The sequence below is a fragment of the Rhinolophus sinicus genome, chromosome 14, assembly GCF_057876585.1.
Source record: "Rhinolophus sinicus isolate RSI-liver-muscle chromosome 14, RSI-T2T, whole genome shotgun sequence".
NCBI classification, from domain to species: Eukaryota; Metazoa; Chordata; class Mammalia; order Chiroptera; family Rhinolophidae; genus Rhinolophus; species Rhinolophus sinicus.
In genome coordinates, this window is record NC_142514.1 from 109374719 (window position 1) to 109390919 (window position 16201).

The 16201-nt window shown below is 37.5% G+C and overlaps 1 long non-coding RNA gene across 1 annotated transcript in view; it reads right to left on the minus strand.

Annotated features, from left to right (window-relative positions):
* Positions 1 to 16201, minus strand: part of LOC148755796 (uncharacterized) — an 81978-nt gene that overhangs the window by 30884 nt on the left and 34893 nt on the right. The gene's annotated exons all lie outside the window — the stretch shown is intronic.

Here is a 16201-nt window from a genome sequence, read left to right on the forward strand (position 1 = left end):
GCTGGAACTAGTTGGCCTGCGAGTCTGTATCTGCAGACCACAGTTCTCAGAACTGCAAATATTTTGTTCTTTTGATTTGACACTGCTACTGTTCTGCTTCTAGCACTGGGCAGATGGGAGCGGGGCGAGCTGTTGCAAAGGGGGAGAGGGCAGCTAAGGTCAGCACCTAAGTCTTCCATTCTCTCTCAGCAGTCTCCACACTTCTCCTTTCTCTCCTCCCCCTCTTGCACAATTTGCCCACCTTTAGATGATTTCAGTAGTGGGCCTCTTAGTCTTGCCTCTCTGCTGTGCAGGGAGTCCTTTGTGGAGTTATAGTTGTTCAATTTGTTGTAAATTCCAGGGGAGAGTTCAAGTGGCTCATCTCATGCCACCATTTTTATGACGCCATCCCACATATAAATTTTAACACGACTTTATATCATATTTGACTTTGGGACAAAAAATATATTAAATTGGATTGGAGTCTAACTATAAATTCTAGTGTCAACAATTCTATTCATAACTTGATGTTTGAAAGTTCTCTTTTGAACTTAAAAAGTTAACTAGTATCCTTTATAGATATATATAATTTTCAGGTTTGTTTCTAAATTATAAGGTGAAGGAGAAGTTTTCGGGCTTTGACTTGCAAGCACCTCTCCACAAACAACATACTGTAGATGTAGATAGGCTTTATTCTCAATAGATAGAAAGTCAAACTGTGTATAATCATGGCTATATTTTACACTTTAAATTGTTGAACTACTGGAGACATCCTGATGTGCGATATGAGAATTCTGAATGCTATCTGTGAAACTAAATGAGCATCTTGAGAGAAATGTAGAGAATTATTATCATTTTTATCTTACTCCCAACTCTCTGTGTTTCAATAGCAGTATTCCTTACAAATTAAACAATGTATCACTAAGAGTAAAAACAATGTAAAATGGTATATGAGTCACAAACAGTGTGGCAGTTACAGGGATTTGGTGTGGGATAAATGTCTGGCTGATTGGGTCATGAAGATCCTTATCTAATGTTCACCAAGTCCTGCTTGCTCACAGGCCTGGACATAGGGGCCAGCGATGACATGAGCCCCCCAACACCCCCACACCAAACACCATCACTAACCTTTGATGTTATCAAATCACAACTGGAAAAGTTGCTGTATAATGATAATCTGACCAATAAAACAACAAACAAATTAATTTCATTGCATGGTCACCATTAGATTGGAACACGTGGGGCCAATAGTGTTATTCGAGTAAAGGAAAGAATAGAATTCTTCAGACCGTTGACCTCTCTGGCTTGTCAAACTGATGAGCAAATCAATGATTTTGGTCACAAAATCAGAGGGTTCCAGGAGTTAAAAAAAAAAAAAAAGTTAGAAATATTTCCAACCATTCAGGCAGTTGTTATTGTAATAGATAACTCACAGCAGTTATTTCAATCATCTCTATTTTTGTCAAATCCCAGATCCATTAGCCTTACTCTCAGCAGATGGCTTTACCTTCAACCTACTGAGAAGATCAAAACCAGAAAACCTGAGCGCTCTCATCTCCAGATACTCTGAAACTCCACCTCTCACTCCACTTGCATTCCAGCCCTTTCCCAGCCTGGGCTAACTCCTCCAATGGCCTTGCCATGAGCCTACATCTCCTCTCTTGCCCCATTATTGATTCCCACTCTCTTCTGTCTTTAATGCTCTCCCTCTAAATCTATGACAAGTTAGTTATCATTTCTCCCTCCCCACCCCAAATTCTCTCGATTTTGTTTCATTCTCAAAATATTAGCTTGGCTCTTTCTTTCCCTTCATAGTCAAATTTGTTGAGTCCCCACTCATACACCTTCCACATCCTCTCTGTCCATCCTTCTCTGACCATTGCAATTTAGTCTCTGCCTCCTCCAACATAGCCCTGGAGTGACCAACAACTCCCTGAAGGTATCATTCAATGGCGTCTTTCACATCAACACCATTTGGTGTCATTAACCCACCTTCCCTTGCCATCCTCTCTTCCCCTGGCTTCCATGATGCTGCCTAATAGTCATTCCCTCTACTTTTTCTCCTGCATTTCTCCTGCTTTGTTCACTGAGTCTTTGCCTTCACATGCTCTGTTGGTCTTCAACTATATTTTCTCTTTGACCTTTTTCTCATTTCTCCTTCAATTCTCTCTCTCTCTCTCTCTCTCTCTCTCTCTCTCTCTCTCTCTCTCTCTCTCTCTCATTTCTGTGTCTTTCTGTCTCTCAATTATTTCATCCACATCACTACTATTGTCAAGTACAAGTTCTAGTCTGATAAATCCAAAATTGAATTCTCCTCCTCATGACCAACCTTCATCGCAGGCTCAACAGATCCATGCCAGCCTCTCCTGCCTTTTTCCTGCCCCTGGGTCTGAAACTTCACATTCAGCTTTGATATTTTCCTGATCACTTGCTACATTCCAGTCCATTTCTAAAGCCTGCTGATTCAACCTCTGCAATACGCTTCCAATTTCTCCCTCTGCTATTTAATCTCTCTGCTGCCCACTGCTGTCACCAGAGATCAAGATCTATTACCTTTTAACTGACTATGGAAATTTCCTTCCTCAGCTTCTTCTTCCATAGTATTGCTCAAACCTAACTTTCTGGAATTATCCACATATTAATCTCATAGAAATACCTAATCTAAGTTTTTGGGTTTTTTTTTAATCTGGTTTTAATCTTCCAAAAACCCTCTCTTGCTTTTCATCTTTACAAATTTGCCAGTGCTGCCCCCCCTACCTGGAGTCCCCATTCCTCCTCCTTTAAATTTCATTCACCCATATTGAATGCTAACACCTCCTTGAAGCTTTTTTAATTTACTCCATTGAAATTCCAATACTTCCTTCATTAAACACCCCCTTACTTTGTTCTTACCTCACTCATAGCACTTGTATTCTGCTTCATAATGGAATCAAAGGGATTACTTGCACAGATATTTCAGGATAATTCTGTTTTCTATCATTCTGTCCTTGGGACCCTTTGGCCTAGATACACTATGTCTGCTTCCAATCGACATTCTCCAGGCTGTTATTTTGTAACTGACATCTGTTGAGCGTCCTCCACAGATACTCCTTTCCCACTGGTAATGGCACCTCTCTCTTACTTTAGGGACTATATCTGCCCTTCTTCATGCATTCTTTGTGGGGTTGTCAAAGTGTATCTCCCAGCCAAGAAGTAGGCTCATTAGTATGTCCATCCCAGTATAACTTGAATCTTACGGAAAGTAAGATGATAGGAAACAAAAGGTTATATGATATTTAGCTCTTTAGTGTCTGCTAAAGAAAACAAACTTAGTTCATTCTGCAAAAGTCCTTGGTGCTACCTAAGTTCCTAGTCTTTCCAAAGTTCTTTCTTTGATTTTGATTCTGAGCTGGCTAATCTCTGCCGATAAACCCCCTCCTCCCTTTTTTGCTTGCTTTACCCAGAGTTCTGTCTGTTACTTGAAACTTAAGAAGCCTGACTAATACACTGTTGTACCTCAAGTATCAAAAATTCTATTATAGCATGTGACTAAATGTGTGGTCCCTCTATTTTTTTTTTCTTTTACTGGGCTTATGCCCTTCCTATTCTAGAGTCTTGGCATTGGGTGAGATTTTATTCACCTTGTTACCTCCAGTGGCAGCTAGGTCCATCTTGGTGTGGGGTAGACATTCCATAAGTGTTAGGAATTTAATGGATTTGAATGACTTAGATGTGGGGGAGGCAAGAGTTACAAATCAATGTCAGTGATGGTATGGAACTGGGATAGAGGCCTCCAGCTCCAGCTGTCAGGCATGGGAATCAGTAGGTACACTCAGGTACCTGGCAGCACCTGACCCTAGACGCATGCCCGCTGGAACAGAACAGGAGCCAGGGAATCTGACCCAGCTACAATGCTGACAGAGTCCTGTCTGTCCAACAAGCATTGTTTCTAAGGTACAAGATTGTGGCTGTTCACCGATCAAGCAGTAGTGAAGCTGATGGAATGGGCTGTCTAACCTGGCAGGTGGAACGCAACGACCAGCAGTCCGGGATTGCTCAGAAGTCCAGTAGCTGATGAGTAAAAGTGTGATTTGCGGACCGCTATTAAGGCCATGGGAGGGAGATTGGTAAAAGCAAGGCAAGGGTTTGAATTAAAGAAGACAGGAGAAGCCAAATTTATTAGTAGGAAGGACAACAATGCTGACAAAGCAGGTGCTGACCAGTCACAGAGATTCTCCAGTTTCTGCCTAAAGTCTGCCTTGATCCTGAAAGTGTGGGTGGGGCTGGACCAGCAGGTAGCCTCAGCAGTTGGGCAACAAAAGGGAGACAGAGGCTGGGGCCACAGCTGGATCAAATGAAAGCTTCCCTATAATAGTTCTTGTCTTGCTTCCTGAGGCCAATTGTTAACTGATGTGTGAATAACTTTTTGAACGTATTCTGTATTTTAAGACCTGTTTATGAGGTGTTATAGATTAATACCAACTGCTATTGTAATAAAACTTTCTGCTGAGAGTAAAAGATTTCTAAGACCAGAGTAAATGATACAGGTACATCAATTAATATTCCAAGCAATCAGGCTTCATAAACTACTCTTTGGTTTTATATACTTTAAAGCTATGTCCTTAGGTGCATACCAGTTTAGAATTACTGTATCTTCCTAGTAAATTGCTCCGTTTATCATTAGGTTATGACCTTCCTTCATCCCTTATTATTGTTCGCCTTAGAATCTTTTGTTGTTGTTCTCTGATGCTCATGTAGCTGGGGCGCTTTCTTTTGATTCATGGCTCTTTGGTGTAACTTATTCTGTTGTATTTTCAACCTATCAGTAGCCTCATATTTTAAGTGTTTTTCTTATAAACATCATGTAGCTGATTTTTTAAAATTTCAAACTGACATTATTCGTTGCTGTCTTTTTAACAAGGGTTTATTTCGTTTACAGTGAATGTAATCACTGAATATATGAATTCATCTCTATCATTTTATTTTGTGCTTATATTCACCCTGCTTTGTAGATTTTTAGCCCCTTCTAATTTCATTTAGATTAATGAGCTTTCATTTTCTAGTTAATGTGTTCTTGTACAGGTTTGGAAATTATACACTTTATTTCTTTAAAAATTACCCATACCTAACAGCCTTTACCTTCCTGCCATAAAAATGCAAAGACCTTAGGAATTGCAATTTCAGTAACTCTCTTCTATCTTATATTGTTGTCCAATATTTTAGTTATACCATCTTTATACCCTCAGATTAGGTACTATCATTCCTTTTTATTGTTTCATACATTCTATATCTATATAGATTTTCCCACATTTTTATTAGTTTCATTACTTACTGTTCTTCCTAACATTTCAATTCAATCCTCCTGGTTGAAAATTTTTCTTTCTGAGGTTCAGCCTTTAGAATTTCCTCCTGTGAGCATCTCTCTTAGTGATAAACTTGTTTTTCTTTTTGTTTGTTTGTTTGTTTGCATGAAAATGTCTTTGCACTTATTCTTAAGTAATAGTTTAGCCAGAAAAGATATCCTTTAGATATGAAGAAGGAATAAATACCTTTCCAGACATACAGAAGCTGAGGGAATTTTCTAATACACGACCTGCACTACAAGAAATACTAAAGGAGGATATTCGACCACCATCAACAGGGACAATTTGTGGCAACCAAAACTCAAAAAGGGGGAGAGTAAAGGCCTGAACCGGAATATGGGAATGGAGGAAGTAAGCGTGCTGAAGAAAATGGAATACTCTAAATATCAAACTTTCTTTTACATAAACTTAAGGGTAACCACTCAAAAAAAAAAAATCCAGAACTGAAATATATACTGTAATAAAAGAAGAAACAAAGGGAAAAATCATAGAATACCACCACACAGAAATAATAGACAACAACAAAAAGGCAAAGAAACAACGGAGACACAGCCTTAACAGAAAACTAAAGGTAAAATGACAGGAAATCCTCACATATCAATAATCACCCTAAATGTAAATGGACTGAACTCACCAATAAAAAGCCCCAGAGTAGCACATTGGATCAAAAAACCAAACCCAACCATATGCTGTCTCCAAGAGACACATCTCAGCTACAAGGACAAGCATAGACTCAAAGTGAAAGGGTGGAAATTGACACTCCAAGCAAATGGTACCCAGAGAAAATCAGGTGTAGCCATAATGATATCAGATGAAACAACTTCAGGGTGGAAAAGGTAACAAGAGACAAAAATGGACATTTCATAATGGTGAAGCGGACTATACAAGAAGAAGACATAACAGTCATCAATATTTATGCCCCCAATCAGGGAGCACCGAAATATACCAAGCAACTACTAACAGAACTAATGGGAGAAATTGACCAAAATACAATTATACTAGGGGACTTAAATACATCATTGACAACTATGGATAGATCATCCAAACAGAAAATAAATAATGAAATAGCAGCCCTAAATGACACATTTGTTGAAACGGACATAATTGACATTTATAGAGCACTTCATCCTAAAACATCAGACTATACATTCTTTTCTAGTGTGCATGGAACATTCTCAAGGATAGACCATATATTGGGACATAAAATCAGCCTCAGCAAATTTAAGAAGATTGCAATCATATCAAGCATATTCTCTGATCACAAGGCTTTGAAATTGGATATCAACTGCAAAAAGAAAGCAGGAAACAACACAAATACATGGAGATGAAACAACATACTTTTAAAGAAGGACGGGGTCAAAGAAGAAATTAGAGGAGAGATTAAAGATACATAGAAACAAATGACAATGAAAATGCATCGTACCAATACTTTTGGGAGGCAGCGAAAGCAGTTTTAAGAGGGAAATTTATATCATTACATGCCTGTCTCAAGAAACAAGAAAAATCCCAAATAAATAACCTCATGTTACACCTTAAAGAACTAGAAAAAGAAGAACAGGTAAAACCCAAGGTCAGCAGAAGAAAGGAAATAACAAAAATCAAAATATAACTAAATGATATAGAGAACAAAACGACAACAGTAAAAATTAATGTGACAAAGAGCTGGTTCTTTGAAAAGATTAACAAAATTGACAAACCCTTGGCTAGACTCACTAAGATAAAAAGAGACAAGATACTAATAAATGAAATCAGAAATGAAAAAGGGGAAGTTATCACGGACACCACAGGTATACAAAGGATCATCTAAGAATGCTATGAAGGACTATATGTCACCGAATTCAATAACCTAGAAGAAATGAACAAGTTCTTAGAAACATATAGCCATCTTAGGCTGAACCATGAAGAACTGGAAAATCTAAACAGACCAATCACTAGTAACAAAATTCAATCCATGATCCAAAACCTTCCCAAAAGCAAAAGTCCAGGACCAGGTGGCTTCACTAGTGAATTCTACCAAACCTTCAAAGAGGATCTAATACCAATCCTGCTCAAACTTTTCCAAAAAATTGAAGAAGAGACAGTACTCCTTTACTCATTTTATGAGGCCAACATTACCCTGATACCATAACCTGGTAAGGACAATACAAAAAAAGAAAACTACAGACCAATATCTCTGATGAATACAGACGCAAAAAATCCTAAACAAAATTTTAGCAAATCGAATACAACAATGCATTAAAAAGATTATTCATCACAACCAAGTGGGGTTCATCCCCGGGGCACAAGGATGGTTCAACATCTGCAAATCCATCAATGTGATACATCACATAAACAAAATAAAGGACAAAAATCATATGATTATATCAATTGATGCAGAAAAAGCATTTGACAAGATACAGCATCCATTAATGATTAAAAGACTTAATAAAATAGGAATAGAAGGAAAATACCTTAACATAATAAAGGCCATATATGACAAACCCTCTGCTAATCTCATAATTAATGGAGAAAAACTGAAGCCCTTTGCTCTATGTTCAGGAACACGACAGGGCTGTCCCCTATAACCTCTGCTTTTCAACATAGTGTTGGAAGTCCTCGCCAGAGCAATCAGGCAAGAGAAAGAAATAAAAGGCATCCAAATTGGGAATGAAGAAGTCAAATTGTCACTCTTTGCAGATGACATGATGCTATGTATAGAAAACCCTGAAGATTCCACTAAAAAGCTATTAGAAACAATCAACAAATACAGTAAAGTTGCCGGCTACAAAATCAACATACAAAAGTCCATTGCCTTCCTATATACTAACAATGAAATCTCAGAAAAAGAAATACAAAAAACAATTCCTTTTGCAATCGCAGCAAAAAGAGTAAAATACCTTGGAATAAACTTAACCAAGGATGTGAAAGACCTATATGCTGAAAACTATAAGACATTTTTGAAAGAAATTGAAGAAGACACAAAGAAATGGAAAGACATTCCGTGCTCAGGGATTGGAAGAATCAACATAGTTAAAATGGCCGTATTACTCAAAGCAATATACAGATTTAACGCAATCCCCATCAAAATCCCAATGGCATTTTTTAAAGAAATAGAAGAAAAAATCATCAGATTTGTTTGGAACCACAAAAGATCCCAAATAGCCAAAGCAATCTTAAGAAAAAAGAACACTACTGGAGGTATCACACTCCCTGACTTTAGCTTGTACTACAAGGCAACAATAATGAAAACAGCATGGTATTGGCAGAAAAACAGACACATAGACCAATGGAATAGAATTGAGAACCCAGAAATAAAACCACATAAATATGGACAGATAATTTTTGACAAAGAAGCCAAAAACATACAATGGAGAAAAGACAGCCTCTTCAATAAATGGTGCTGGGAGAATTGGATAGCCACGTGCAAAAGAATGAAACTGGACTGCTATTTGTCACCATGTACCAAAGTTAATTCAAAATGGATCAAAGACTTAAGTATAAGACCTGACACAATAAACTGCATAGAAGAAAACATAGGTACTAAACTTATGGACCTTGGGCTCAAAGAGCATTTTATGAATTTGACTCCAAAGGCAAGGGAAGTAAAAGCTAAAATATCCGAATGGGACTATATGAAACTTAAAAGCTTCTGCACAGCAAAAGAAACCATCAGCAAAATAAAGAAGGAACCAACTGAATGGGAGAAGATTTTTGAAAACAGTGCCTCCAATAAGGGGCTAATATCCAAAATATACAAGGAACTCATGCAACTCAACAACAACAACAAAAAAAACAACCCAATTGAAAAATGGGCAGAGGACCTGAAGAGACATTTCTCCAAAGAGGACATACAAATGGCAAAAAGACATATGAAAAAATGCTCAACATCACTAATCATCAGAGAAATGCAAATCAAAACACCAATGAGATGTCACCTCACCCCAGTCAGAATGGCTATCATCAACAAGACAAATAGTAACAAGTGTTGGAGAGGCTGTGGAGAAAAAGGAACCCTCATACAGTGTTGGTGGGAATGCAGACTGGTGCAGCCGTTATGGAAGGCAGTGTGGAGGTTCCTCAAAAAATTGAGAATAGAATCACCATATGACCCAGCAATCCCTCTCCTGGGTATCTACCAAAAAAATCTGAAAACTTTTATACATAAAGGCACCTGTGCTCCATTGTTCATTGCAGCTTTGCTTACGGTGGCCAAGACATGGAAACAACCAAAATGTCCTTCGATAGATGAATGGATAAAGAAGTTGTGGTATATATACACAATGGAATACTATTCGGTGGTAAGAAAAGGTGATATAGGAACATTTGTGACAACATGGATGGATCTTGAGAGTATGATGCTAAGCGAAATAAGTCAGACAGAAAAAGCAGAGAACCATGTGATTTCACTGATATGTGGTATGTAAACCAAAAACAAAAAAATAACAAGACAAACAAATGAGAAACAAAAACTCATAGACATAGACAATAGTTTAGTGTTTACCAGAGGGTAAGGGGAGGTGGGGGATGGGAGATGAGGGTAAGGGGGATCAAACATATGGTGATGGAAGGAGAGCTGACTCTGGGTGGTGAACACTCAATGAGATTTATAGATGATGTAATACAGAATTGTACACCTGAAATCTATATAATTTTACTAACAATTGTCACCCCAATAAATTAAAAAAAAAAAGAACTTAAGATGTTAAAAAAAAGTAATAGTTTAGCAAAGTGTTTAGTTATATGTGGATAATTACTTGTTACTTGCCATCAGCACATTGAAGATATCATTTATTTGCATTTATTATAATGAGTTTACATGTTTTGAATTTGATTTACATATTCACGAATTGACTACAATTCAAAATAGGAATTTTTAAAAAATTTGTCTTCATTGTAATGGAATTCAAATTTACATTTAATATAAAAATCAATTAAAACGTATAATTTATAACTCCATCATATTTCAAAAATAGGTTTTGAATTGGTTATTCAAATTTGGGAAATTATTCATGGACACATTTCAAGAATGTAGCTGTGAAGATACAAATTTACATAATTTTAAGAGTAATGTAGCTCTTTCCTTCTACACGAAATATAACTTCTTCCTTGAAACTCCCAGTCTTGGCAAAAATAGAAGCAGCACAGTGGAAGAACACAGTTCTAGTATGTTGAATGTCAGCTTCAAACTACTTAATATGAGGCATCTGCTTTAATGTAAAATGTGCACTGACAAACAAGTAATATTTAGTGTAAATTTTCAACAAGTACTTAGAATCAGCAGAAAATTAATTATTTCAGTAAAGACAGTTTAAAACAAATAACGATTCTGTGCATTCTTGATGTACTTTCCATTTTTCATGTATATATTTCTTTCTTCATTATGCCAGAGGGAAGGAATTCACTCTGAGTTACACTCATTGCAAATGTTCTTTTTGTTAACAGACTGTAATTATGAAGTTACAAATGAAGCAGAGCTAAATATGTATCTGATTTATTAATCCAGGTGGCTTCTTCTTAAAAGGGAAATAGACATGCTGCCAGTGGTTTATACCAGCAAGGCTCATTTTAGAGGGTAGTTTTGGGTTCGCTTTCTTCCTTTTGCTATTTTTCCTTCCTTCTGTCTTTCCTTTTTTGTTTTGTTTTGCTTTGTTTTGTTTTGTTTTCTTTTTTTTTGAGAGAGAGAGTAGATGTGACTCACTTTAGATGATGTATTGCAGAATTGAACACCTGAAACCTATGTAACTTTACTAACCATTGTCACCCTAATAAACTTTAATTAAAAAAAACAACACCTCTATTATAGAATATATCATAGCCTGGCGTCAAAGGAAAAACAAAAAAGAAAAAAACACAAAAAACACAAAACAAAATATCTCTGCACATCTTGGACTGGTTAGCTTTCCATTCTACTCCAATCAATTTAATAAAACTATTTGCTATCTACTAAAATATTAAGTATAATAGCTGATGCAAAGGATGACTATAGCAATAGGATTTTTAAGTAAAAGCTAAGGGAGATGGAGGAAATTTCACAAAGGACGTCAATCATACAGTAAGTGAGTTTTATGGTAATTGAGAGTGGAGACTCCTATTCTCTCATTTCCCGTATTTAATCCATCACTGGGACCTCACTATGAAAACTAGTAAACCCATTTCTTAACTCTTTTTACCCTCTTTATGTCCATATTCACTATATTGGTCAAGATCATCTTTGTTATTCTCTTGAACCCAAGTTTGCTGCCTTCTAACCTACTCTCTGCATTGGCATCAGGGTAACCTAAAACATACCTGACCAAGTCACATTCCTGCTTAAAATCCTTGGTTATATTCAATTTTCTATTCCTAGACTGTCTGGTACATAGTGGTTACTAAATAAATATGTGGGGTATTTTTAATGAGATAAAGAAGAAAAAGAAAATGAGAAATAATGGAAAGATCAGTACAATAATTCATTTGATAAATATTTGAACTTCTACTAAGTGTCCAGTACTGTAGCTGGTGTTCACAGTAGTAAACAAAGTATATAGAACTCCTATCTGTAGGGAGTTTTCAGTCTCATCCATTCAATTAATAGCTAAAATGTCCCAGACGCTATGTATCAGGTATTATACTAAGTGTTCTGCTGAAATGATCTCATTGGGTCTTCACAACGACCCCCAATGAGCTACGCACTCTTATGCCCATTTTATTCAGGAGAGAACTGGGACATAGCAAGGTTAAGTCACAAGAGGTGGAGCTAGGATTAGAAACTAGACAGAGGGACTTCAGAGTTCTTTTCTAATTCAAATCGATAATGTACAGTCATTATCCCATTTGTTAGGAGAACAGACCAATGATTCCTGAAGTGATAGGGGGAAGAATCTCCAACTGCGGAGAACTGACTTCCAGAGTCAGACATGGCCACCACCTGCACTGGAGTTTGGAGCCTCCAGAATTCCTGGGACGCAGTAAGAAGGATTACTTTCTATGCCTCTCTCCCCAAGCATATTGGCCAAGTTTGTTCTTATTCCAGCATTTTCAGCTCAGGAATTACCAAGATACCTATTTTCCATATATTTTTTAATTCTTTTAGTTTCTGGTTTTAATAGCCTATTTTATTTGTTCTTAGTTTGTACCCTTCAAAAAATAATTTCATGTTCTTCAATCTTTTTAATCTTTTTAATGTTTTAACAGTCATTATCCTTAATACTTTTTTACTTATTATTATTCATTTAAATTTTTTACTATCTTTTAATTGAACTTTGAAAGATATTTTTACTTCCCGTTTTTCTGAATTTGCTTCAGTTTTACTCTTTCAACCATGTCCCCAACTTCGTTTACTTTTATTCTTTGAATAAAGGCAAAATTATTCAATGTGGTTAAATGTTATGCCTTTGTAAGACTTTAATATCAGCTCTTGTACAAATAAAGAAAAAGGGCCTTTGGAGTATAAGTCTGAGAGAGAACATGCTTCAGGAGGTAGTTTATAGTGAAGCAGTTCAGAAGGCAGAGATCAGTGTGGCCCGAGCGGGGCAGAGCTTTGTGTGTGTGTGGTAAGGACATGTTGAGTCCTGAGGGGTGTGTCAAGAAGCCCAGCTTTTGTTTTCAGTTCTTTCACTAACTGCCCTTGTGACCTTTGGCAGACCCCATCCCTGTTCTTTTCAGCAGCAGCAGGAAGGAGCTGAAATAAATCATTTCCATGCATCCTTCTAGCTTTAGTATTGTGTGTGCCTTATGATTCAGATGGTAGTGGACTAGAAGAACAAAGCTGAGCATTTTGATGGAGCCATGTTAAAATGGCATATCAAATTATCAAAACACTGCTTTTTATTACTTAGTAATGATCTCAAAAGAAATCCCTGATGTATCCCCTACCCTACGCCTAAGCCTTGCCCTGTTGCTCAGCCTGTGGCCCCATCAAAATGTCCCTGGCATCAAAATGGCAATGTCCAAATAGTATGAGCCCTTTGGAGAATGCCAAAGCTTTTAGTTCTGTAGAACTGGGTTTGAATTCCAGGCTCAGTTGCTTTCTTATCACTCAGCTGTGTTGGCTTGGAAATGAAACTTTTCGGCCTAGTTTCCTCATCTGTAAAAGTAAATTATAGTACTGAAGCCAAAGATGTGAAGCTTAGAAATGAAATCTGTAAAGAGCTAATGCACATTTCATCACATATAAAAAGGAAATAAAGCTTAAGATAGTTGAATGCTCCCAAAAGAACTTTCTAAAAGAATATCATCTGTGTTTCACTAAAAATTTAAAAATTATTCTTTGTAGGTTGAGAATGTCTTGGGTTTCAGAAAAGGCCCCTGGAAAGATGGCCCCTGGACTAGGAAGACATCAAGTGGGAAGGAAAAGCAGAAATCAGACATTCAGACAGTCTGGACATGCACTGAACATGTCCAGATATACACACATGTATCAAATACACAAAAGAATAGGGAATGTTTAGCAAGAAAAGCAAGCCCCCATGTGTCACTCGCTCCTATCCTCCGATCAGTCTTTGTTTCTGAGTCAGAGCTGAATATCAGCATTTAAAAGTGTTATTGCTCACCAAGGGTATGTACTACTATGATGTGGTAACATTGCTCATGAGCTCTGTGGCATCTTGACCTTGTCTGGCTCAGAGGAATCTCAGCAGACTCATTTGTGGCATTAAGTAGTATCCAAATTGGCTAAAAGACCCAAAGCGGAAGCAGAAAGTTTTGAAACACTTGGTGAACTTCTTGAGACATAAGATTATGTTATAAAATTGGGTTGTCTGATTGCTGAATTCCTGAGGCAAAGCAAACGGAGTACTAAGATGTGGGGGGGCAGTGGGGGTTAAAACTGGGTGGATGATGATGATGATTTCTTGATAATCACAAGGAGAAAGAATGCATTCACGTTCTAGAATATTGTATCCATATTCTTGCTCCCAATTTTGATATGGACCTCTATCCCAAGAGAAACCTTTCTCTGGACAATTATTTCACTTTGAATTTTTGTTCTTTTGAAAAAAATAAGTGGGCACCCTCGACATATTACAAGCTATTCTTGATATTCAACATACTAAATCAAGTAAAGCACAGCCATTCCTAGGTTGAGTTGACAGTCTTACAGGTGTTAAAAGCTATAGGCAGACCATGTTATAATCTAATGTGGTGGGTGCTATTATAGAAAACTGGACAAAGTGCTGTGGCTCACAGAGGATGGATCAGCCAACTCTGCCTGCGGTAATTATGAAAAATCTTCATAGAAGAAGTAACACTTCAGTTGATTTCTTAAAATGAAGGTAATTCAGGAAGCGGGGTGGAGGCAGAGATTTTAGTTCAGTGCAAAGAAGGCATAGAGTCAGAAATTGATATGGCATAGAGTCAGGGGCCTGATATGGACTAGAATGTGACAAGAGGACCACAGTGTCAGGAACTTATGCTACAGGATAGAATGATAGTAGGGAGTAAGTCTAGTAGGGCACTTTAGATGATAGCCATCATGCCAAGCTAGAGAGTTTGGATTTTTATCTATAAATTCCAGGAAGGCCAAGAAGAGGCTTTGTTGTTTGGGTTTTTTGTTTGATTGTTTGTTTTGTTTTATTAACCTGGGATGCGACCTAATAGCTTTGTTTTAGTAGTATAAATTAATGGAAGAAAGATGTTTAATCCATTGCACTAAGGAGGTTCTGTTGGCAAGAAGATCATTTCACAAGCCATTGGATCTCTTAAAGTTAATGGTCTGGTCCTGGAAAAAGGGATAAACAATAGAATTAGAGAGGAGACTGGATGTGTCTTACTGCTGAGGTGTAATAAGATACACTGATGTCAGATCGGATGTAAGGATGTTGGGATGAGATAAAGAAAGTTCTTGAAGGCAACGAGGTTTTAGTTTACAATGCAGGGTTCACTCGTGGGCCAACAGTCAACCAGTGGGTCAGCTGGGGCTAGCTGGTTTATGATAGCTTTGCCTGGGACAGCTAGGGTGGCTAGGGCCTGTCTCCACATGTGTAACAAACAACCACAAAACCTCATTAATGTACATTTATAGTATATCAAGTCATTAGTGCACATGAATAAATGTGTTATTTCTCATGAGTCTAAGCATTAGCAGGGCAATTCTGCATTCGTGTGCTAGTCTAGACAGATATCAACTGAACTCTTATGAAACTGTGGTCAGATGAAGGGTTAGCTGGAGGCTAACTGGTCTTGGCTGGCCTTATATGGTACAACCAGCCTCTACTACTTCATGTATCTCTTATCTTCCAACAGCTTAACCCAGCTTGTTCATATACCATAGTAGGAGAGGGAGGGAGGGAGGGGGAGAGAGAGAGAGAGAGAGAAGTGTACAAGATGACTTGAAACTTAAACTCAGAAATGGCACAATTTTACTTGCGCTGCATTGTTGTGGTCAAAACCAGCCACCTAACTGGGCCATATACAAGGAGTAGAAAAATAGACTCAATCTCTTAACGGGAGCTGCTGCAATGTCATATTACGTAGGATGTGGATATGGGAAGTGGGTAGAGAATAGGGGCCATTTGTGTAGTCAATCTACCACAGCACGAAAATATGGAAACCATCTCCTTGTATTTCTTCTACATATTACCTTATCTGAGTGCCTAAAACAGATAGAAACTTATTATTTTTGCTATATAAGTGACATTGATAACTTTATGCCATTTAGTCAATTTTCTAAGTAATAATAATTCACTGACCTGGGTTGATATGCAAGTGACAGTGCACCTCACTATTTCTCAAGAGCTAAGCACAATCCAATGACACACTTATTTTGTTTTTCCAAAGGTATGAGACACAAGAAAGATTAAAAATCCAGGCCAAAGAGTGATTCATTTGGCCTTCTTTCTGAGCAGCCTGCTGGCAGAAAAGTTTACAAAGCACATTGCACGGGACACAGGCATAAAGCTACATAGTGATAGCCCAGCAAAGCT